Source organism: Cetorhinus maximus, chromosome 2, assembly GCF_964194155.1.
Source record: "Cetorhinus maximus chromosome 2, sCetMax3.hap1.1, whole genome shotgun sequence".
Lineage (NCBI taxonomy): Eukaryota > Metazoa > Chordata > Chondrichthyes > Lamniformes > Cetorhinidae > Cetorhinus > Cetorhinus maximus.
In genome coordinates, this window is record NC_135880.1 from 154,534,238 (window position 1) to 154,560,027 (window position 25,790).

The window sequence follows — 25,790 nt, forward strand, 5'->3', positions numbered from 1 at the left end:
CTGGGTGGGGGGACTTCAATGTCCATCGCCAAGAGTGGCTCAGCAGCACCACTACTGACTGAGCTGGTCGAGTCCTAAAGGACATAGCTGCAGCAGGAGGGAACCAACAGGAAGGAAAAACATACTTGATCTCATCCCCACTACCTGCATGCCACAGATGCATCGGTCGATGACAGTATTGGTAGGAGTGACCACTGCACTGTCCTTGTGGAGACGAAGTCCTGTCTTCACATCGAGGATGCCCTCCATCGTGTGTGGCACTACCACCATGCTAAATTGGATAGATTTCGAACAGATCTAGCAACTCAAGACTGAGCAACCATGAAGCGCTGTGGGCCATCAGCAGCAGCAGAATTGTACTCGACTACAATCTATAACTTCATGGCCCACCATGTCCTCCACTCTACCATCACCACCAAGCCAGGGGATCAGCCCTGGTTCAATGAAGAGTGCAGGAGGGCATGCCAAGAGCAGCATCAGGCACACTTAAAAATAAGGTGTCAACCTGGTGAGACTACAACACAGGACTACTTGCATGCCAAACAGCATAAACAGCAAGCAATAGACAGAGTTAAACAATTCCACAACCAACGGATCAGATCTAAGCTCTGCAGTCCTGCCACATGCAGTTGTGAATGGTGGTGGACAATTAAACAATTCACTGGTGGAGGAGGCTCCACAAATATCACCATGCTCGATGATGGGGGAGCCCAGCACATCAGTGCAAAACATGCAGTGCCAAGTGGATGATCCATCTCAGCCTCCTCCGGAAGTCCCCAGAATCACAGATGCCAGACTTCAGCCAATTCAATTCACTCTACTGATCTCAAGAAACGGCTGAAGGCACTGGATATTGCAAAGGCTATGGGCCCTGACAATATTCCGGCAATAGGACTGGAGAATTGTGCTCCAGAACTGGCTGCAGCCAAGCTGGTTCAGTACAGCTACAACACTGGCATCTACCCAGCAATGTGGAAAATTGCCCAGGTATGTCTATACACAAAAAGCAGGGCAAATCCAACCCAGCTAATTACCGCCCATCAGTCTACTCTTCATCATCAGTAAAGTGATAGAAGGGGTCATCAACAGTGCTATCAAGCAGCATTTGTTTAGCAATAACCTGCTCACTGATGCTCAGTTTAGGTTCCGCCAGGGTCACTCAGCTCCTGACATCATCACAGCCTTGGTTCAAACATGGACAAAAGAGCTGAACTCCAGAGGCGAAGTGAGAGTGACTGCCCTTGACATCAAGGCAGCATTTGACTGAGTATGGCATCAAGGAGCCCGAGCAAAACTGGAGTCAATGGGAATCAGGGGGTAATAATCTGCTGGTAGGAGTCATACCTAGCACAAAGGACGAAGGTTGCGGTTATTGGAGGTCAATCATCTCAGTTCCAGGACATCGCTGCAGGAGTTCCTCAGGGTGGTGTCCTCAGCCCAACTATCTTCAGCTGCTTCATCAATGATCTTCCTTCCAGCATAAGGTCAGAAGTGAGGATGTTCGCTGATGGTTGCACAATGTTCAGCACCATTCGCGATTCCTCAGATACTGAAGCAGTCCATGTCCAAATGGACAATATCCAGGCTTGGTCTGACAAGTGGCAAGTAACATTCACGCCACACAAGTGCCAGACAACGACCAACTCCAATAAGAGAGAATCTAATCATCACCCACAATGGCACAATCATGCATCGACAGAATGAATTCTGAACAATATGTAGGACTCATAGGCATCATGTGGAGCAACAAAAATGTTGATTTGCTTCTGGAACCTTAGTTTGGTCGAGTACTGAGTCATCAGCAGGTGTGCTTCTGTTTCAGGACTCAGCAGTTATTAAGATATTAGCATTTTTTGGTAACAGCCTGGTTATTGGAAATATTTACTAGTGGGTGGGAAATTATATTAATTGACAACTAAAATCAATGCTATACAAGAAATTATAGAGGTGCCTTTATCTTTGCACCCTGGCAACATCATGACTTAAATTTTATGACTAGCCGCTAGATATTGAAGGAAGTGATCGCCTCTTTTGGATAAATGGTTCTTCATGGCAGTGACTCAAATGCCTTGCAGGAGGTAGCAACAAAAACAACTGCAACTAAGCTGATAAGGACAAATATCAGTTCCCCACTGCACAATTCAGTGGACTTGTCTGCAATATGGTAACAAGATTAATACTGTCGAGGAAGAAAATTCCAACATAACTTTATCTTTATGGTGTGCACTAATTATGCGCTTCACTTTGAATTATCCCATTATTTCATTGCCATGCTTTAAATTTATGGATTACAACTTCCGTGCACCTGTTTCAGAGGTTATGGGTGCAACACTCGGATCTATAGTTCCGCTGGAGATGAAGCTAGGCAAACCGGAGGCCCCCAAAGGGGATGTGCTGCTTCTACAGCCACTTACGGAACAGCTCATGTAGCATTTCATGCTGGGAACGGCATTCCTTACGTATGCCAGAAGCCCCTGTACTGCTGCTGACATGATGTCACTCAACCCTCCAGGCTGTTTTGAAGCTCTATTTGTGAACTTTGACCAGCAGGTCCATTCAACGTATTTGCTTGTCACTCACCATAGAACATGCGTTCAACTGCAAGAGGGGCCCAGCACTAGCATTATTGGCCCAAGACCCAAACTGCAGGTAATTTCTGCCATTGCAAAGTCTCTGTAATGTCTGTGGAATTTTTTTTGAGGTGTTGTGGTGAGTTTGTGGATTTGGCATGGAGTGTTGCTGCGTTCTCACAGGGAGGGCAGAGGATTTGGTCACCTGTCTACACAAAGGCTGCAACAGGTATGATGTGCTGCTGTTGCAGTGGCTGTGGGTTTGCAGGACAGGGAGATGGCACATGCTACAGGGAGTGGAATCGCTGCGCAACTCTGCTTGTCAGGTTGATGCCAGACTCCTCCGTACTCCTTGACAGTGTCAGGAGGCTGCGTGGCTGGCCAGCCAATGCAGCCACTATGTTGGTGTGTATCCTTTATTTTTATTTGTTCATTGGATCTGGGTATTGCAGGCAAGGCCAGCATTTGTTGCCCATCCCTAAATGTCCTTGAGAAGATGGTGGTGAGCCGCCTTCTTGAACTACTGCAGGTACTGTGTGCCAATGATGGAGGGAGTGAATGTTTAAGATGGTGAGTGGGGTGCTAATCAAGTGAGCTGCTTTGTCCTGGATGTTGCTGAGCTTCTTCAGTGTTGTTGGACTGCACTTATCCAGGCAAGTGGAGAGTATTCCATCATACTCCTGACTTGTGCCTTGTGGATGGTGGACAGGCTTTGAGTTGGCAGGAGGTGAGCTACTTGCTGCAGAATTCCCAGCCTCTGACCTGCTCTTGTAGCTACAGTATTTATATGTTGGTCCAGCTCAGTTTCTGATCAGTTTGTCCTGAAACAAGTTGCTTCTGAGCATGGGTAGCCTGGTAGTCCTTCCTCTGGGAACTGAACGTGACTGGGAGAATGAAGAGAGGCTGCATAGAGCAGTAAAAGCTGTCAGGAAATAGACAAGGAGGAGGGGGAAGAAGGGTTCACAGCAGGAGGCCATACCCTCCAGGGGTCTTTAGGGATCAATTCTGTTACCTCAATGTCAGCGAGGACCATAGCTGTGATGTCTTTGCTTCACTTTGACTGAGTCCTGCCAGTTTCTGCAGCCTCAGAATAGGGAAAGGACAGCATTACCTGTGGCTGTCAAGGTTATAGTGACTCTTAACTGCTGTGGACCTGGCTCCTTCTCTGATGGAAATATAGCAATATCTCACAGTTTGCAGTACAGTGCTGCATAAGAGAGGGTCCCTATACACAGAGAAACAGCTTAATTTCATTTCCTTCTAGAGAAACGAATAGGCAGAGTGAGTGTGAGGAGTTGCACAGACTGAAGGCTTTGCCAGGTGCAGGGTGTCATTGTTAGCATGCAATATCAATCTTTCTCTTATACTAGTCTAAGAGTAACAATTTAGTTATAGTCCAATCAATAGAAGCATGGCTGGGAACCTCAGTCCCATGAAATACACATTCTGTTCCATGTGAAACCCGGATGTTTCTCATGTCCTGGGCAACCACATGTGCAGGAAGTGTCATCAGCTGGAGGAGCCCGAACATAAGCTTTCAGAGTGTCAGCAGCAGCTAGTTTTACTGTTGTGTATCAGCAAGGCTGAGAGCTATATGGGTAACACTTTTTTAAAATAGTCGCCTTGCAGCTGAAGAGTGAGCAGGCAGAGAGGGAATTAGTGACTACCAGCCAGTAAAGAAGAACCAGGCAGGTAGTGCAAGAGTCCCCTGAGTGCCTCTTGCTCTCCATTCAGTGTTCAGTTCTGAGATTTATCCTTCCTCTGGGGAGTGCACTAACCACTGTTGGCTCAGCTATAGGGGGCAGGATGGAGGAAGATTGGCATAAAGGATTCTATACTTAGAGGAACAGACAGGTGTTTCTGCAGCTGCAGACATGATTCCAGTATGGTATGTTGCTTCCCTGGTGCCAGGCTCAAGGTGCCATTGAGCAGCTGCAGAACATTAAAAGGGAGGAAGGTGAAGAACCAGGGGCTGTGGTCCAAATCAATAGCAACAACATATATAGGAAGAGAGATGAGGTCTTACAGGCAGATTTTAGTGAGCTCGGAAAGCGACTAATAAACAAGAACTCTAAGGTAATAATATCCGGATTACTCCTGGCGTCATGCACTCGTGAGTATTGAAATAGGAAGATAGAGTAGATGAATATTAGCTGGAGAGAAAGTGCAGGAGGAAGTGCTTTAGATTCCTGGGATATTGGGACTGGTACTGGGTGACATGGGATCTGTAACGACAAGACAGGTTGCATCTCAACAGAGCAGGGACCAATGTCCACATGGGGCAATTTGCTAGGTCTGTGGGAGAGAGTTTAAACAATTTGGCTGGGGAATGGGAACCCAAATGTAGCATTAGAAATGAGAAACAATGTGCACAAAGGATTGAGAGAGACAGATGGCAGAGTAGAGTAAGAAATAGTAAGGTATTAAGTGGGATCAGTCCAGGAAGGAAGGTCTAGTTCAGGTTTACGGTGTATGTAAATGCACAAAGTGTGGTAAATAGCTTTGGTGAGCCGTCAACACAGATAGCTTCATGTGTATTTGATATTGTGATGATTACAGAGACCTAGATCAAATAAAGGGCAGAAATAGGTACTAAATATTCCTTGATACAAGGTGTTCAGGAAAGCAAGTGAAGGAAAGAAAGGAGGAAGGGTGGCAGTGTCAATTCAGGAGAATTTTACAGTACTGGAGCGTGAGGATGTCCTGGAGGGATCAAGGAAAGAATCTGTTTGGTTGGAGCTAAGAAACGATAGAGAGGCCATTAGATATTTTGGGAAGAATTTTACACTGGCAAGATCCTGCTGAAGTTAATGAAATTTTGAATGGCTTGCTGCATTTTATGGCCACGCCCCTGCTGCGACAGGGCTGTAAAGTTCCACCTTCGGTGTATTTTATCTAGAGGGAAAGATATGGAGAAAAAAATGTGCAAGGAAATTACAAGTAGGTGCAAGAGGTGTAGTGATAATGGGGGACAATTACCCTAATATAGACTAGGATAGTAATAGTGTAAAGGGAAGAGAAGTGGAAGTGTTTGTTAAGTGTATTCAGGAGATTTGTTTTGATCAGAACATTTCTAGCTCAACAAAGAAGGAGACACTGCTGGTCTTGGGCAATGAGCTGGGTCAAGTGGATCAAGTTTTAGTAGGGGAACATTTAGGGAACAGTGAATGTTCTATGATAAGGTTTACATTAGCTATGGAAAAGGACAAGGAGCAATCTAGAGTAAAAGTATTTACTAGAGAAAGGCCATTTTTAATGGGCTGATAACAAATCTTCCCAGAGCAAATTGGACTCAAAGATTGGCAGGCAAAACTATAATCTAACAATGGGCAGCCTTCAAAGGAGAGATGGTACAGGTATATTCGCGGTACATTCTCATGAGGGTAGGACCAGAGGCCCCTGCATGACACAAGTGATAGACGGTAAAATGAAGCAGAAAAAGAGTCAATATGACAGATATCAAGTTGTTAATAGAAGTGAGAATAAGGCTGAATGTATAACATTCACAGGGAAAGTGAAAGGGGGAATATAAGGGGCAAAGGGAAAGCATGAGAAGAGACTGATAGCTAACATAAAATGGATTCCAAAAGGCTTCTATAGGAATATAAATAGGAAAAGGCTAGTATAAGGTTGGGTGGGGGCAATTAGAGACCAAAAAGACAGAGTTTAAGAGACTAAGTAAATACTTTGCATCTGTCTTTACCAGGTAAGAGGATGCTGCAAAAGTCATAATGAAAGAGGAGATAGTTGAGGTACCAGATTGGCTGAAAAGTGATAAAACCGAGGTATCAGAAAGGCTGGCTATACTTAAAGTTCATGACTTACCAGGACCAAATGAGGTGCATCCAAGGATATTGAGGGAAGTAAGGGAGGAAATTGCAGAGGTACTGGCCATAATCTCCCAATCCTCCTTAGATGCACAGGTGGTGCCAGAGGACTAGAGAATTGTTTAAAAAAGGCCAGTCAGTTTAAGTTCAGTGGTGGGAAATGTTTTAGAAATGATAATTCAGTACAAAATTAATAGTAACTAGGGCAAGTGTGGGTTAATTAAGGAAAACCAGCATGAATTTGTTAAAGGCAAATTGTGTTAATCCAACTTGACTAAGTTTTTTGATGAGGTAACTGAGAGGGTTGATGAGGGTAATGCCATTTTTATGGTGTACATGGACTTCCAAAAGGCATTTGATAACATTCCACATGACTGCCTTGTCAGCAAAATCAAAGCACATGGAACAAAAGGGACAGTGGCAGCGTGGATATGAGGTTGGCTGAGTGATAGGAATTAGAGAGAAGTGGCAAACGTTATTTTCAAAACTGGAGGAAGTTATACAGTGGGCTCCTGGGATCAGTACCAGAACCACTCCTTTTCTTGATCCTTATTAATGACTTAAACCTAGCAGATTTTCAAAATTTGCAGATAACACAAAACTTGGAAATATAGTGAACTGTGAAGAGGATAGTGATAGACTACAATGGGGCATAGACAGGTTAGTTGAATAGATGAACACATGGTAAATGCAATGTAACGCAGGCTAGTGCAAATTGATTTATTTTTATAGAAGAACAAGGAGAAGCAATAGAAAATTACAATTCAAAAGGGGGTGCAGGAACAGAGAGACCTGGAGGTATACATGTACAAAGCAGATAGTTATATATAGTGAGAAACTTTTCCCATTAGTTGAAGGACTGAGAACCAGAGGGCACAGATTTAAAGTAATTGACAAAAGAAGTAATGGCGACATGAGGAAACACCTTTTCACACAGCAAATGGTTAGGATCTGGAATGCACTGCCTGAGAGTGTGGTAAGGTAATTTCAATCAAGGGATTCACAAGGGAATTGGATCATTATCTGAAAAGGAAAAACGTGCATGGCTATGGAGAAATGACAGGGTTGTAGCAGTAGGTGAATTGCTCCTGCAGAAAGCCAGCACAGGTACAATGGACCGAATGGCCTCCTTCTGTGCTGTAACCATTCTATGATTTTAGGAGGATACTAAATCATTGAAGATGGAAAGGTGGGTTGAGAAAGTGGTTAAAAAAGCATACAGGGCCCTGAACTTTATAAATGGAGGCACAGGGTACAAAAGCAAGGAAGTTATGATGAACTCTAATAAAACACTTGTTCAGTTTCAATTGAAGTATTGTGTTCAATTCTGGATATCGCATTTCCGGAAGGATGTGAAGTCTTTAGAAAGAGTGCAGAAAATATTTACGAGATTGCTTTCAGGAATGAGGGACTTCAGTTATGTGGATAGATTGGAGAAGCTGGGGTTTTTTCCTTAGAGAAGAGGTTGAGAGGAGATATGATTGAAGATTCTAAATCATGAGGAGTCCTAGATAGAGAGAAACTGTTCTGATTTGCGGAAGGGTTGAGAATCAGAGGTCTCAAATTTAACATGATTTACATAAGAACCAACTGACATGAAGAAAAACATTTTTACACAGTGAGTGTTACCATCTGGAATACACCGCCTGAAAGGGTGGAGGCAGATTCAATCATGACTTTCAAAGGCGAATTGGACTAGCACCTGAAGGGAAAAAAATTACAAGGCTACAGGGAAAGGGCAGGGGAGTAGGACCAGTTAAATTGCTCTTGCAGAGAGTTAGAATGGCCTCCTTGTGTGCCATAACCATTCTATGATTCCATGTCAAGCTCCTTTCTTTTTTATTTTTTTCTTATTTCTTTCACTAGCTGCTAGGGGAAGGAGCAAGGCACATTAGGCAAGGACATAGAATGAAAAACAGGAGTAAACAGATGAATGGATAGTGGCCAATTAAAAACCAATTGAGACAACAGTGAGGGATGGAAGGAAAAAGGAAAACAAAAATAAGCAGCAGGATCACAGACATAAAGAAATCAAAAATACAAAAAGACAGCAGGAGACTGGCGAGAGAAAGAAAGACTGATAATGGATAGATCACAGGAGAACAAAGAGAGAAATGAAAGCACCACTGAGCCATATGATTTAACCTACTGTGGAATGCAATATTATACATTAAAAGATGAGAAAACTACAGTTCCCACAACCTGCAACACATCACAGCGCATGTTCAACAATAAAGCAAAAATATTAGTGCTCCAAAGAACACAATTCCATATGTTCAATGCGAGTGTCTGCATATTAACTCTTAAAATTCACGAGATCCCCAAATTATTAAGGTATTCAGCCACCTCCAGTCAAGGACATAGGGTGCTCAGTTTACTGTCAGGGTTGCCAAGTGAGCGATTGTCAGTTTTTGTGCTTATATCGAGCTGAGTAAATTTTTATGCTTATATTGGGCTGAGTAAATCGGGTTTATATTCTCTGGAGTTTAGAAGAATGAGATGTGGTCCCATTGAAATATTCAAGATTATGAAGAGGATTGCCAGGATAGATACTAAGATGTTGTTTCTCCTGGCTGGGGAACATGGAACAAGTGGGCACAATTTCAGGATAAGAGGCTGATTATATTGGACTTGAAACATTTACTCTGTTTCTCTCTCATAGATGCTGCCTGACCTGTTGCGTCTTTCCAGCACTTTCTGTTTTTATTTCAAATCACCAGTGTTGTCAGTATTTTGCTTTAATTTTGTGAATCTTTGGAATTCTCTACCCCAGAGGGTTGTGGATGTGCCATCATTAAATATATTTAAGACAGAGATAGACAGATTTTGGTCTCTCAGAGACTCAGGGGATATGGGGAATAGACGGGGAAGTGGAGTTGAACCTCAACATCAGCCATGATCTTATTGAATGGTAATGGGGACCCAGAGGGTAGCGTTCAAGGAACTTCGGCCCTTGCAATTGTCCAACAGTTATGAAGTTCTTGCAAGCTGCATGGACGAGAGCAGGGACTGCAGGGAGGATGAGTGAACTGACCACAGCACCATAGTACAGGGAGCCATTCAAGTAGGGGGAGGAAATAGGAATATAGTAGTGGTAGGGGACAGTATAATTAGGGGGATAGATACTGTTCTCTGCTGCCGTGAGTGTGAGTCCAAAATGCTGTGTTGCCTGCCCGGTGCCAGCGTTAAGGACATCTCTTCAGGGCTGGAGAGGAACTTGGAGTGGGAGGGCAAGGATCCAGTTGTCCATGTTGGTACCAACAACATTGATAGGACTAGATAGGACTAGAAAGGAGGTTCTGCTGAAAGAATTTAAACAGTTAGGAGCTAAATTAAAAAGCAGAATCTCCAAGGTAATAATCTTGGAATTACTACCTGTGCCACGGGCAAACTGGCATAGGGTAAATAAAGTCAAAGAGTTAAATGCATGACTCAAAGATTGGCGTGGGAGGAATGGGTTTCAGTTCATGGTACACTGGCACCAGTACTGGGGTAAAAGGGAGCTGTTCCAGTGGGACAAAGCTTCCCTTGAACCGTCCTGGGACCAGTGTCCTGGCGAATCAATTAACTAGGGCTGTAGAGAGTGCTTTAAACCAAATAGAGAGGGGGAGGGTTCTGGAGAGGGGATACGTAGGCTTATAGAGCAAAAGGATTTGGCAGCATTGCAGGGCAGATATTTAGGTAATGATACCAAGTGTGACAGGAAGGGACAGAGTGTACAAACATTAAAAAAAAGCAGCAAATAGGGTCAAAGGGGGAAAACTGGTAAAATTAATGGCTCTTTACTTAAATGCACGTAGTATTCGGAACAAAATAAATGAATTAAAGGCACAAATAGACGTTAATGGGTATGACCTTATAGCTATAACAGAGACATGGTTACAAGGAGCTCAAAACTGGGAACTAAGTTTCAGGGGTATGTGACTTTTCGAAAGGACAGGTAGGAAGGAAAGGGTGGTGGGGTAGCTTTGTTAGTACGAGATGGAATAAGTACGATAGCAAGAAATGACCTTGGATCAGAAGATATAGAATCCATATAGGTGGAGGTAAGAAATAACAATGGGAAGAAGACACTGGTGGGAATAGTCCATAGGCCCCCTAACAGTAGCTATACTGTAGGACAGAGAATAAATTAGGAGATAATGAGGACATGTTAAAAAGGCAGTACATTAATCATGGGTGACTTTAATCTTCATGTAGATTGGGAAAATCAAATTGGCAGAGATAGCCATGAGCAAGAATTCATAGAGTGTATTTGAGACAGTTTCCTAGAACAATATGTTGTGGAACCAACCAGGGATCAGGGATCTGGTAATGTGTAATGAAGCAGATTAAATAAATGATCTCAGAGTAAAAGATCCCCTAGAAAACAGTGACAATGGCATGGTGGAATTGAGCATTCAGTTTGAGAGTGAGGAACTTGGGTTGGAAACAACTGTGCTGAACTTAAAATGAGGGTAATTACAAAGGAATGAGGGCAGAGTTGGCTGGAGTAGACTGGGAAAGGAGTTTAGCAGAAAAGGCAGTTGATGAACAATAGCAGACGTTTAAAAAAATAGTTCATGACTCACAACAAAGGTATATCCCAGTGAGGAAAAAGGATTCTAGGAAGGGGATAAACCAACCATAGTTAACCAAGGAAGTTAAGGATAGCATCAAATTGAAAGAAAAAACATACAATGTGGCAAAGATTAGAGGATTGGGAAAGTTGTAAAAACCAACAAAAGATGACCAAAAAAAAGAGGGAGAAAATAAACTTTGAGGGTAAACCAGCAAGTAATATAAAAACGGACAGTAAGAGCTTCTTTAAATATATAAAAAGGAAGAGGGAGGACAAAGTAAACATAGTTCCCTTAGAAAATGAGACTGGGGAAATAATAATGAGGAACTAGGAAATGGCAGAGGAGTTGAGTACATACTTTCCATCAGTCTTCATGGTAGAAGAAACTAATAGCATTTCAAAAGTACTAAATAATTAAGGGGCAAAAGTGGGGGAGGAAATAAATACAATAACTATCACTGGAGAAAAAGGACTAGGGGAACTAATGGGGCTAAAGGCCAATAAGTCCCCTGGACCTGATGGGTTGGATTCTAGGATATTAAAGGAAGTAGCTACAGAGATAGTGGATGCACTGGTAGTAATTTTCCAAGAAACCTTAGATTCTGGAAAAGTCCCAGAGAATTGGAAAACAACCAATGTAGCACCCTTATTCAAAAACGGAGAGAGACAAAAAACAGGTAACTATAGGCCAGTTAGCTTAACATCTGTAATTGGGAAAATGTTAGAGACTATTATAAAGGATGTAATAGTAGAGCATTTAGAAATACATAATATAATCAACCAGAATCAGCATAGCTTTATGAAGGGGATATCATGCCTGACAAATTTATTAGAATTCTTTGAGGTAACAAGCAGGATAGATAAAGGGGAACCAGTAGATATATTTGGATTTCCAAAAGGCGCTCAATAAGGTACCGCACATAAGACTATCTAATAAGATAAAAGCCTACGGTGTTGGGGGTAGTATATTAGCATGGATAAAGGATTGGCTAACTAATAGAAGACAGAGAGTTGGCATAAGGGGGGCATTTTCAGGATGGCAACCTGTAACAAGTGGAGTGCCACAGGGATCGGTGCTGGGGCCACAATTATTTACAATATATATTAATGACTTGGAGGAGGGAAGTGAATGTACTATCGCCAAGTTTGTGGATGACACACAAATATGTGGGAAGGCAAATGGTAAGGATGATACAAAGAGTCTACAAAGGGATATAGACAGGTTAAGTTAATGGGCAAAAACTTGGCAAATAGAATATAACGTGGGAAAATGTGAGGTTATGCACTTTGGTAGGAAGAATAGAGGAGCTGAATATTATTTAAATGGAGAAAGACTGCAGAAAGCTGCGTCATAGAGGGATTTGGGGTTCCTAGTGCATGAATCACTAAAAGCTAGCATACAAGTTCAGCAGGGAGGGCAGATGGAATGTTGGCCTTTATTTCAAAGTAAATGGAGTATAAAAATAGGGAAGTCTTGCTAAAATTATACAAGGCACTAGTAAATACCTAGAATACTGTGAACAGTTTTGGTCCCCTTATCTAAGGAAAGATATACTGGCATTGGAGGCAGTCCAAAGAAGGTTCACTAGGTTGATCCCAGGTATGAGGGGATTTTCTTATGAGAGGCTGAGTAGTTTGGGCCTGTACTCATTGGCGTTTAGAAGAATGAGAGGCGACCTTATTGAAACTTATGATATTCTTAGGGGGCTTGACAGGGTAGGTGCTGAGAGGTTGTTTTTGCATGTGGGAGAGTCTAGGACCAGAGGACATAATCTCAGAGTAAGGGGTCACCCATTTAAGACAGAGATAAGGAGGAATTTCTTCTCAGAGGGTAGTGAATCTATGGAATTCTTTACTGCAGAGGGCTTTAGAGGCTGGGTCGTTAAGTATATTCAAGGCTGAGGTAGACAGATTTTTAATCAGTAAGAGGATCAAGGGTTATGGGGAAAAGGCTGGAAAGTGGAGTTGAGGATTATCAGATCAGCCATGATCTCATTGAATGGCGGAGCGGACTCCATGGGCCAAATGGCCTACTTCTGCTCCTACGTCTTATGCCCTTATGGTCTTACCCTTATTTTAAATGAGTTTTCAATTTTATTTAAGAACATAGGAAATAGGAGCAGGAGTCACCATTTGGCTGGCCAAGCCTGCTCCGCCATTTGATATGATAATGGCTGATCCGATTGTGGTCTTAACTCCACTTTCCTATCTGCCCTGACAAACCTTGACTCCCTTATCTATAACAAATCTATCCAACTCAGCCTTTGAATAAATTCAATGACCTAGACTCCATTGCTTTCTTGGGAAGAAAATTTCCCTCTGAGAGAAAAAATCCTCCTTATCTCCATCTTATAAGGGAGATTTCTTAATTTTAAACGGTGTCCCCTAGTTCTAGTCTCTCCCACAAGGGGAAACATCCTCTTGGTATCGACCCTATCAAGTGCTCTCAGGATCTTAAATGTTTCAATAAGGCTACCTCTCATTGTTCTAAACGCCAATGAGTATCGGCCCAATGTGTCCAAACTTACTTTCTTCATAAGATATGTCCTTTATCACAGGAATTTGTCAAGTGAACCTGCTCTGAATTGCTTCTAATGCATTTATATGCTTTTTCAAATAAGACCACCAAACTGTACACATTACTCCAGATGTGGTTTCACCAAGTCCCTGTACAGCTGTAGTAAAACTTTCCTACTTTTATATTCCAATCCGCCTGCAATAAACACTGGTATTCCATTTGCCATTTTAATCACTTGCTGTACCCGCATACTAACTTTTTGTGATTCACGTATCAGGACACCTAGATCCTTAGATGAGTTCTGCAATCTCTCTCCTCTTAAATAATATACTGCTTTTTTATTCTTCCTGCCAAAGTGGACAAACTCACATTTTTCCACATTATACTCCATTTGCCCCAATTTTCTGTCCACTCACTTAACCTATATATATCCCTTTGTAGACTCTCTATCTCCTCTTGACAACTTACTTTCCTACCTATCTGCCTACTGGCAAATTTAACTAACAAATTCAGTCCCCTCATCCAAGTCATTGATGTAAATTATAAATAGTTGAGGCCCCAACGCTGATCCCTGTGGCACTAGTTACAGCTTACCAGCTTCCTGTTATTAGTGGAGATGATTAGGTTATCACACCTGTCATCAATATCACGAACCCAATTTCAATTTTCAAAGTTTTGAAGTAAAATTTCACATGAAAGCTAAGAAAATTTAAATGTTGTGCTTTCTCTAAACTCTAACTGATCTTCAAATACTCCCAGCAAAAGCTTAGTTTTCTGCTGACTATCAGCTTTGAAAAGCCTAGTTATTTTGAAATCCTTCCGTAATTACTCAAAAGCAAGGTCAGATGAGTCTGTTTATTTCTCTGCAGCAAATGGAGGATAGTTGAGTTTATTTATATAGAATCTTTGGATATAATTTGAATGGGATATGCCAAAAGTCTTACACCACTTTTACACAACTTTCTAGAAGAGAGTAATAACTTAGCCAATCCTGCAACATTGCCCAGAATATATCGTATGAAGAAATGATTGTTTAATTTTAGTTGATAAAGATTTGAGATGTCAACTGCAGCAGGGTAGGTAGGGGTATATATTTTTTAAAGAGAAGGCAGCTGGTAGTTGGAGAGAAACAGATCAAATGACACTGAAAGAGATAGGAAGGGGCAGGGAGTAAAAGCACTAAGATCAAACAAATGAATCTAGAAGAACCTAGGGGGACAAAGACAATCAAATGAAAAAGAGCAAAGTCAGAGGGAACTTAATGCTATAGACAGCAGCAAATGATTATAGTCAGAGGGAGCACACTCTGATGAAAAGTCTGACTTCAATTAAAGAGAAGTGGAACTGATAACAATAGTGAATGATAGAAACTGAGCCACTAGATTTCTGCTATTTTTTTCTCCTCCCAATTCATTTAGCCATACCAGCACCTCTTCCATCATCCTCAGCACATCCACTTTGCCTCTTTCAAGTACTTTTGCATATTTAACTTACAGCAGCTACAACTACACAAGCTACATTATTTAACCTTACACAAGTTTAATACATAAGCTTTTATATTGTTACAATGCACAATTATAGAATTGTGGATGCCATCTAGCCCATATTAAAGAATGTCTTAAGGATTTATGTTGGTATAATTGGAATATCAAAAGGAATAACTGTCCATTTAATCTGAAAATTACCGCTGATCTTTATTGTACAATTCTGAGCCAACCTTGAGTTAAGTATTCTGGTTTTGCCAATACAATATTGGCTAACTACCTACACAAGAGGCAACCATAATAGCATGCTAGTGTGCAGAAAAATCAAACCCAGTAAATACCCAGCTGAATAAACAGACTGAGGGAGGACAAAAGGAGGGAAATGCATTATTTATTTTAATAAAATGCAGCTCCTCTCATTAAAACTGTCCACAATTAGTTCTTTAAATACATGCTATTCTGTGCAAGCTACTTAATTGCTCTGTCATCTTATATGCAATGAGCTGGAACTTCCTGCATGGGTGCAACTCGGAAGTTGGACCTGAAATTACATTCAATATCACCCCCATTCTGCCAATGTTAAGATAAATTAAACAGTCTGATTTGATCATAATTTGAACAGAACTAATTATTCCCCAAAGTGCTAGAGTGGAGAACTATAGAGTCAGAGTTGTACAGCACAGAAACAGGCCGTTTGGCCCATCGTGTCCGTGCCGACCATCAAGCACCTATCTATTCTAATCCCATTTTCCAGCACTTGGCCGTAGCCCTGTATACTATGGCGTTTCAAGTTCTCATCTAAATACTTCTTAAATGTTGTGAGAGTTCCTGCCTCTACCACCCCCTCAGGCAGTGTGTTCCAGATTCCAACCACCCTGTGGGTGCAATTTATTTTCCTCAAATCCCCTCTAAACCTCCTGCCCCTTACCATAAATCTATGCCCCCTGATTATTGACACCTCTGCTAAGGGGAAAAGTTTCTTCCTATCTATCCTTTCTATGCCCCTCATAATTTTGTATATCTCTAACCGGTTCCCCCCGCCAGCCTTCTCTGCTCTAAGGAAAACAACCCTAGCCTATCCAGTCTCTCTTCACAGCTGAAACACTCTAGCCCAGGCAACATCCTGGTGAATCTCCTCTACGCCCTCTCCAGTGCAATCACATCTTTCCTAGAGTGTGATGACCAGAACTGCACACAGTACTCCTGCTGTGGCCTAACTAGCATTTTATACAGCTCCAACATAACCTTCCTGCTCTTATATTCTATGCCTTGGCTAATAAAGGCAAGTATTCCATATACACCACCTTATCCACCTGTGCTGCTGCCTTCAGTGATCTTTGGACATGTACACCAAGGTCCCTCTGAACCTCTGTACTTCCTAGGGTCCTACCATTCATTGTGTATTCCCTTGCCATGTTAGTCCTCCCAAAATGCATCACTTCACACTCCTCAGGATTAAATTCCATTTGCCACTGCTCTCCCCATCTTACCAGCCCATCTATATCGTCCTGTAATCTAAGGCTTTCCTCCTCATTATTTACAACACCACTAATTTTCATGTCATCTGCGAATTATTGATCATACCTAAATCACGTCTAAATCATTACTGTATACTACAAACATCAAGGGTCCCAGCACCAATCCCTGTGGTACACCACTCGTCACAGGCTTCCAATTGCAAAAACAACCTTCGATCATCACCCTCTGCCTCCTGCCACGAAGCCATTTTTGGATCCAATTTGCCAAATTTTCCTGGATCCCATGGGCATCCTTCTTGACCATCCTCCCATGCGGGACCTTGACAAAAGCCTTATTGAAGTCAATGTAGACTACAGCTACTGCACTACCCTCATCTACACAACTAGTCACCTCCTCGAAAAATTCAATCAAATTTGTTAGAAGATATAAGTAGATATCTAAAAGTAGATATTTTTTCTATCATTGCGAGAGTGAGGCTGGGGAATGTAAGTTATGTACCACACAGCTCTCTCTCATAAAGATTTTTCTTTAACTCATTCAAATTGCTCAGTAGGGAGTCCATTGTCTCAATCTTTTCTCTTCTTACAGATAACTGGCTCATAGGAGATTGCTGCCAGGAAGAGAGCTTTCAGCTTTGTGAAGGGTACCATGCAGGCCCTCCGGGGTGAGATCGAGGAAAGGTGGGATTTGATCCTCGGCTCTCCCACAACCCAGCCCTCACATGCTTTCAGGAGGCAGACAAGGACAGAATTGGTAGAGGCACTGAGTGCCATATCCATAGTTCCCAGGTCAGGGGGCAGGGTGAAACTAAAATGAATTACCTTACCAGAGCACGGAAGGTAAGACCTTGCCACACTAACTAGTTTACTGGAGGCACCACACCCAGGTATCTGCCGCCTGTGACCTCCAGCCACATCTGTTTGGTGAATCGTGAGGCTGTCAATTTCCTCCTTTTTTTGCCTGAAAATTAGCTATCAACAACATACATTACAGTCACTGAGTGCTGTTGGTTTCCCTTTAAATACGCAGCCCTCATTGGGCTTCTGTCTATTCTTCCCACCCGTTGTATGTAATTGGATGAGAGGTGCCCTCTTATTGGCTGGCCCTCACAAAATTCTCCCAAAAGACTTGCTACTCGGAGGGTTGGGTTGCCAACCAGATGCTCCATCACATAAGTCTGTAAGATTCAGTTCAATGACTTTTTGTCAGAACTCATCTTTCCACAGGATTTTGCTGCAAGGTACTGATCAACTAGCTCCATGAGCACATTCTGAATGGGTGAACCAAGATGGATTGATTGTCCTTCTTCCATAATTATCTTGGAACACTGATGAACTTTGGGAGTTTTCCCCACATGCTGGTCTTTTAATTTGGTGAAAGAGATAAGTCTAGGAAGCCTCAGGAACTGAGGCCTTAGTTTTCTCAGTCAGACACATAACTTGGCCAGAAAACATTGTTCAAAACATTTTGAATTCACACTCTCCTAGCATACAGTTCGGCCTATATTTTTTTGAAAGCTCAGGTTGCTGGGACCAAAGTGGTACCTCAGCCTGCATGGACAGATGGCAGGACCCTGGGCAACATTTTACCAGCTGTGACCAATTAAGAACCTGTCACTGTGACCACTGTTCAATTGAGGGCTGCAGTCCAATAGAGATGGCTGCATGCTGCAGAGGCTGCAGGAAGAAAGAGAGGACACCTCCATGCTGTGGTGCCGTCAAAGGCTAGATAAGTTTTATTTACTGTGACGGATGTCATAGCTGCAGGGATGACCCTTGTTGCTGGGGGTGGTGGGGGGGTGGAACCTATGCTGCTAAGGCTGCAGGAAGAAAGAGAGGACACCTCCATGCTGTGGTGCCCTCAAAGGCTAGATTTTTTTTAATGTGACAAGTGCCATAGCCGCAGGGTAGGGGTGGGGGTGGTGGGGAACCTCTGTGGGTCAGAGATCAGCCATAAAGGAGAGCCCACGCCCAGTGGGAGCCTGTTAGGAGGTGACCATGTTTTACCTGGTGGTCTCCTCAAAGAGCAGTGCCCCTCCCCAAACCAGCAAAATACTGGAGGACGGCATCAAATGGCCTTTAATTGACTAACCAATTAGTTTAATTGGCCACCCACCTGCAGTGTTGCTTAGGTTTCTACCCCTGAGAATGTTCCGTGGCGGTGGGAAGATGTGGGCTCCCCTCCTGCACCTTGCACCATCATTTTATGAGGCTTCCCTATTCCTAACCCATCTCCAGACGGCTGGTAAAATGCAGCCCTAACAACTTTTTTTTTGTTAAGCTGTATTATTTTAAATATCTTTAAGCTTGTTTACAGCATTAATATTTTAGTCTAACGAAATTTCAAGATGGTGGCTAGAACAATTTTCAAAAAGTATTATGGAAAGATTTCATTTATTACCCTTCTGCCCTTTGCTTTTGGCTGCTACTGATCGCCAGATCTCAATTCTTCGGGTGGAATTTTACGCCAGCGGGATTTTACGGTCCCACTGAAGTCAATGGGCTTTTGAACAGCTTGCTGCATTTTATGGCCGTAGAGCCACCCCCGCCGCAATGGCGCCATAAAATTCCACCCTCAGGGCAGAATTTTCTGCCTGTCGGGCAGGTGGGCCGGACCCAATCTCCGGGGGGTGGCGGGGAGCTGATCCCTGCCAGCGAAGCGGGCCCCGCCGCCATTTTACGTGGGCGGGCCATGACCGCGTCATGTCCAGCGGGAAGCGCTATGTGCTTCCTGTGCGGGTGGGGGGATTCCCCAAAAGCGAGAGTGCGCTCTTTCATACATGCGCACGAAAGAGCGCACATCTCCCTGAGGATAGTGCTGCCTCAGGGAGATCGTTTACACTTTGAAAAATGTTAAAAATAGAAAAAAAAAATTCCCTAACATGTCCCCCACATGAGAAGGGACATGTTCATAATTTACAGATTAACTTTATTAAAATGTTTAAAACCCTGCATGAAACCTCTCCCGCTGGTGGATGAGGTTTCATGTTTTTTCTATTCCCCGCCGGGGCTCCTGGCCTACTCGCCAACCTTAAGGTTGGACGGGCAGGTCCTTTAATTGTTTAAATGATCCTGTCAATGGTCTCAATTGGCCATTGACAGGTCGGCGGGCCTGCAGCTGATTTTGCTGCGCCCCCGCCTTCCTGAAAATTTAAGTGGGGTGGGATGATGTCGGGGGTTCCGCCCAATGTCATCCTGCATCATTTTACGCTTTGGTGAGTGGGCCCCGCCCCCTGCTCACCGACGGCAAAATTCTGCCCTTAGTTTTTGAAATTGGCAGTTTTGGATCAAGTTCAAGTGTTTGTTCAGTTGTGATTTTTTTGGTTTTCTGAATATGAAATAGAAGCAACTAGTTACAACTGTGACACAAAAATTAGTATATTTGCAGGTGTTACATCTACAGATGTTACATCTGAAATGTGATATTTATACACAAGTTTAATTTTATCGTTCTTTGTAAATTATACCAATTATACTTGAAATGTTGGCCCTAAAATGAGCACGGAGATAGGATCTGAGCAGAGGCGGGATGATAGCAGGCAACAAATCCATCAGATTGTTGGCCAAGTGGGAATGTCCAATTTCACCAGGGATACCTCATTTTAATTTTATATTTATTTTTGCATCTCCAATGCGTGTGAGCAGGCATGTTGCAGACCTGTGTGACTCACAACTTATATATTGTGCGTTTATGTAATGAAACGTCCTAAGGCACTTCTCAGGCACATTATAAAACAATATATGGCACCGAGCCACATAAGGAGATATTAGTTGAGATGACCAAAAACCCGGTCAAAGAGGTAGGTTTTAGGAACTGTCTTAAAGGAGTTAAGTGAGGTAGAAAGGCGAGAGGTGCAGGGAGGGTGTTCCAGAGTTTGGCGCCTAGGCAGGTGAAGGCATGGCCTCCAATGGTGGAATCATTAAAATTGATGCAATCTGAAGGAGTTGAGAGCATTATGTGAAATGAAATGAAGAAAAGTAGCAATGGAATCAGGGAAGGTAAAGCCTGTGTCCTGATTTAATGAGGGATTCCTATGAAAAACTACTGCATTTAGTAAGGACAAGGAAGGAGTGGCTCTTCCCTAGCAAAAGGCCATAATGGAGAAGGCATGGATGGAGATAGATCGAGAGATGAACAGCAGGAGTATTATCATGAAATTGTAGGTTGAATGTAGGAAGTGACCTAGCCAATTTAGGAGAAGTGAGAAAAGTTGCAGATTTAACTAGATCCTGTAGTGCACACCCACTTTCTTGTCATCATAGTCCATTCACAGCCCACCTCACACTGGCTGGCTGTACTTAAAGTTGATAACTCACCAGAACCAGATGAGATGTATCCAAGGATGCTGAGGAAAGTAAGGGTGGAAATTACAGAGGCCATAATTTTTCAGTCCTCCTTAGATACAGGGTGGTGCCAGAGAATTGAAAAATTGCAAATCTTACAGCCTTGTTCAAAAAAGCATGTAGCAACAGGGAACACCGTCACTTGGAAGTTCCCCTCCAAGCCACTCACCATCCTCACTTGGAAATATATCGCTGTTCCTTCACTGTTGCTTGGTCAGAATCTTGGAACTCCCTCCCAAACAGCACTGTGGATGTACTTAAGCTACATGGACTGCAGTGGTTCAAGAAGTCAGCTCACCACCACCTTCTCAAGGGCAATTAAGGAAAGGCAATAAATGCTGGCCTAGCCAGCGATGCCCACATCCCATAAATAGATAAAAGAAATGCACCACGGGTAGACCTTAGGAGCCATGTGGGGATGAAAAAAAATAAGCTTCTAACAATCTAATACAGTTCTCGCTGATATACACTTAATAGTGAAATAATTTCCATTCATGAAACCCATTAAAAGCTTTTAAATCTGTTCAAACAGTTAATCTGTTATAAAAACAAACACATTTCTATTCAATACTCACAACCAAGGCAGATAATCTTTTAATGGCCTTTTTAAACTGTCGATCAAACTGTAAACTCATACCTCCCTACTGAGGTAATTGTAGCTTTAAAAGGCAGCCAAGCATTTGTGATGACATAATAAGAGCCTTTGGGAAATGTCAATAAAGAGCCCTATTGATACTGGAACAGGTGGCCATGTTTTTTCTAAACTACATCAGATGCAGTGAAAGCAGTACAGTTCTTTTTTTTAATTCTCTGACAGCTTAAGCATGCCTTCTTTCAGATCTAAAGAGCAGGGCATTTAAAAAAACTTCAGATTAAGGCACTTAAACAGATCTTATCCACCTTTCAGGAGCACTTATGTCTACTCCGTAAATTTTTGACTCCCACCCTGCAGGGTCAGGCCCTTGGAACAGCTAAAATGGAATGTATATGAATTCAGCATTCAGTTCAAATGGACCTGATTAGGTTGTGTCTCTCACCTGGTTGTGTTTCTCACCTGTGTGAATCATGTCACACCCCTTCCCCCGCTGACAAAAATGGAATCTGACAGAAATGGGGGCAGGATTTCCACATCCAGGTTCTGCCTGCCATTTCTAAAGGTCTGTGTAGTCTTCCCGACTCTGCAAAAATCTGGCCCTATGACTCTATGAGGCTACTGTATTTGCAACCACCAGACATGACAAGCTCAACCTTCATAAGCAATGGCATTCTGCGAGTTAAAACAGACCATTGATCTGGAGATTCTGTTAGGTGGGTACTGCCTCTGACAAACTCAACCTCCCTGTTGTCCACTCCAGAGCTCCCTCCACAGCATGCCTTTACTGGTTGTGGGTGCTGATTGTATTTCCCATTTGAAGTCTAATCAAAAACTGCCATGATGCTACTCACCAGTGATGTGAGCATCTCCAAACTGTAAAAATAAGTTTCTCCCAACTAGTAGTCTTACCAAACCATTTCCCAGAGGAATATGAGTAGGCAACTGTGAGCATTGAGCCTTTATTTAGAACAGGACTATTGATCTTTGACCATCCCCATGAAATACCTCGCAACTTCACCTCCGCTTCACTGCTGAGTTTCCTGAAACCCAGGAACTCTATGCAGCAGGTGTTACTTTCAAATCACTGCCAACTCACATGCAAGGAGCCCCAGTTAAATATAATTGTGGACCCATTTCTCCAGAGAAGTTATTTGGAAGTTCTGAAAGGATTAGGCTTAGGGTTCACAAATTTGACGATTTAACACCTCACCAACCCTCTTCCGCCCTAAATGAGGAGATTATAATTTAGCCCATTAATTCTGTTTCTCTCTCTACAGATTCTCCTTGACCTGCTGAGTATTTCCAGCATTTCTCTTTAGTGGTTGTTGTGTTATGTGCCTGCATACTACTGTAATGTAAAGGTCCTCGGCAGAGCAAGAGTTAATGTGGGACTGAAGAATAGCACTGCCCACAGTATGATGTATACAGTCACATGGTAACAGACTCTGAGAGAACGGTCTAGAAACAACTCTCTGTAACCAGCCCTCATGGAGACAACAACTCCATGCATGACCATACTTTGCATCTGTAAATAGTTAAAGGTTAACAATAAAGGGTTCACGTTTAAACGTACAACTCTGCAGGATCTCATAATTGAGCCAGCACAGGTAACACCATAGTACAACAGTAGTATTGCTAACTCTGCATTAAGCAATATGTTTAACATCTGGTCAAATCTTGAAAGTCCAGCACCATTTTCATAACATATTACCTATATTATCTCTGTCCTTTCAGTGTGCGTGTTAAGAATGAGCTCAAATCCCCATTTTCATGCACATTCACACTTTTCCATGGTGTCATATATGCCTCACTGCAGAATTACAGCTATGCTGCACACAAAATTTTATTCCGAAAAATAGTGTCGTGTATTAAGTAACATTGACTTACAGGATCTAAATGGCACAGGGCCATTTTTTTTCTACATTAACCCTTAAACCAACATCAGTGAAATAGATTTAAAAACAAAAAACTGCAGATGCTGTAAATCCAAAACAAAAACAGAAATACCTGGAAAAACTCAGCAGGTCTGGCAGCATCGGCGGTGAAGAGCAAAGTCGACGTTTCGAGTCCTCATGACCCTTCAATAGAACTCTCTGTAACCAGCCCTCATGGAGACAACAGTTCTGTTGAAGGGTCATGAGGACTCGAAACGTCAACTTTGCTCTTCTCCGCCGATGCTGCCAGAGTTTTTCCAGGTATTTCAGTTTTTGTTCAGTGAAATAGATTATCTGGTCATTACCTTATTGCTGTTTGTGTAGACAGTTTGCTCCACACAATTGTATCCTGCATATCAACACTTGAAAAAGTGCTTCATTGGCTATAAAATGCTTTGGGACATCCTGAGGTTGTGAAAGGCACCATATAAATACAAGTTCTTGCCTTCTTTTTCCATCATATAGCTTTTCTTAATTGCTTTTGTGTATTTTTGGCTTTTTTTAAAAACATGTTTCTTTCCACTTCAACTCTGTTAAAGTCTATTTCTCAGGTAATTTTCTCCTCTTCATTTCAATGTTTTTTTTTCAGTCATTAGAAGGTTTTGAAATTTGAGTGAAGGAAATTAACTTCTGTTGATTTTCTCTGAATCCTGTGGGAAGGAGCTGGTGCTCTGTTCAGCAGCATTTCCTGTTGATACAGCCAAAGTGGGGAACTTGGTGGGGGAATTGCGGGTGCATGAGTCTGCTTCCTGTGATTCTGCGGCACACTATTTCACCTCACTATTTTGGTTTTTTAGAAACTTCACTCAATTCTCTAAGCAGAATACGTGCTATTAATTCAAAGGACTGATTGACAAAGAACCCTTGTTTGTAAAAATCACAAAAAAAACATTATCAGTGATTGCATGTGTTTCAATTAGAACAGCCAAAGGCCCTCCAAAATAACTGAGCTTTGGAAGGAGATTTTATTTCAAAAGAAGTGGTAGAGTTCCAAAACAGGGAAACCTGTAATGGCAATCAATTCTTTTAAAACTGGCAGGAGCTTATGATGGTATTATGTTCAGTGATCCTTTGGTTATCTCTTGCTACCAGCTAAGAGGGAACAATTCTTATGGTGTGATGGTAGCAAGTAACATTAACATTTCTCGACCTAAGCACCCTGTGGATACTTCATTCTGTGAACAAATAATTAAAATTACTCTGTTTCAAAGTTTTATAAGTTGTATTAACAATAATTTTATGGTTCCAGAATAGATAAGATCTGCACCAGGGTGGAATAATTAATAAATTATATATTCGAGCTGCAAATTTTCCAGATATGCAGGACTTAAAATGAAAGGAAATAGGCCTATTACATATGGTTGCACTTATTTAAAACATAATCAAATCCCAGCAGGGGATTAGAAATCGAGAAGAAAATTATTGGGACAATTGGGAATTTAAAACATTCTCAAATCGTGCAGATATTTGGCATGACGTTCTAACTTTAAGCTCAAAGTTTGAATTGCCAATGTTGACACATTTGGCAGATTTGCATTATAGAATCATAGGGCTGATTTTTTCCAATCCCAGTGTGATGGCATTGGAAGCGGGGGGGGGAGATTGGGTCAGCAAAATAGCAGGGAAATCAGAATGGAACATCAGAATGGAACTCCAACGTATTCCTGATGTTTGCCAATTTTTCCGGAGTTGGTCAGGCAGCAGTGTCAAGGGCACATGTAGAGGTGAGAGGCAGGAAATTAAACCTGTTATGAAGCTACTTGAATGTTATTTTGAGGAGGTTTTTAAATTTTACTGGGGCACACGGGTTCCATGCAGCTTCAATGAGTTGCCAGCTATAAGGAGGCAAGGGCTCAGCAAGAGGTGGGTGGTAGTTGGAGGTGGAAGCCATTGATATCAGCAGTGAGGGTAAGATTACGCTGGGAGGGTAAGAGGCATTAAAGCGTGTGCAGGAGAAGCTGGAGGCACTGCCAAGTGAACACAGATATCAGAAGCACATTATATAAAGATCTTTCTGTGCAACTCTTCCAGAAAAGTTAGAGGATTGAGAGCTTTTGAGGCCTGAGTGCATCAGTTAGAAATTAAGCTTATGCATTCAGACTTTGAATCCTCCAGTGAGGAGAGAACAAGAGTAAGAGACAGATGCTGGCACGAGGAGCAGGGTTGCAACACCCAGAGGAGCAGCAGGCTCACAAGGGTGATAGGGGATGAGGAAGAGGCAAATGGAGACAGATTGGAGGTTCATTGTCACTAATGGCATGACCCTGCCAAAAGGTTTCACCGACAAAGGCTCTGTTACCTGGAGGTGTCAGAATATCAATGCCTACGATGGCTGCAGCTGTCCACATAGGTGGTGTCAGAACTGTGCACAATGCTGGAGGAGGATTTCAGGTCTCTGGCTTGTGGTGACCATTCATTGCTTGTGGCAGTGAAGGGCCTGTGGAGCACAATGTTTGTGCCTCAGGATCATTCCAGGAAG

At 42.5% G+C, this 25,790-nt stretch overlaps 1 long non-coding RNA gene across 2 annotated transcripts in view; it reads left to right on the forward strand.

The window, feature by feature from the left end:
* Positions 1-2,415: 2,415 nt before the first annotated feature.
* Positions 2,416-25,790, forward strand: part of LOC144690697 (uncharacterized) — a 32,897-nt gene continuing 9,522 nt past the window's right edge. The window contains exons 1-2 of one of the 2 annotated variants that reach the window (XR_013578936.1): positions 2,416-2,649; positions 17,028-17,119. This is a non-coding gene — a long non-coding RNA (uncharacterized LOC144690697). The remainder of the gene's footprint in view (positions 2,650-17,027; positions 17,120-25,790) is intronic. The other variant, XR_013578937.1, reaches the window with a different exon arrangement.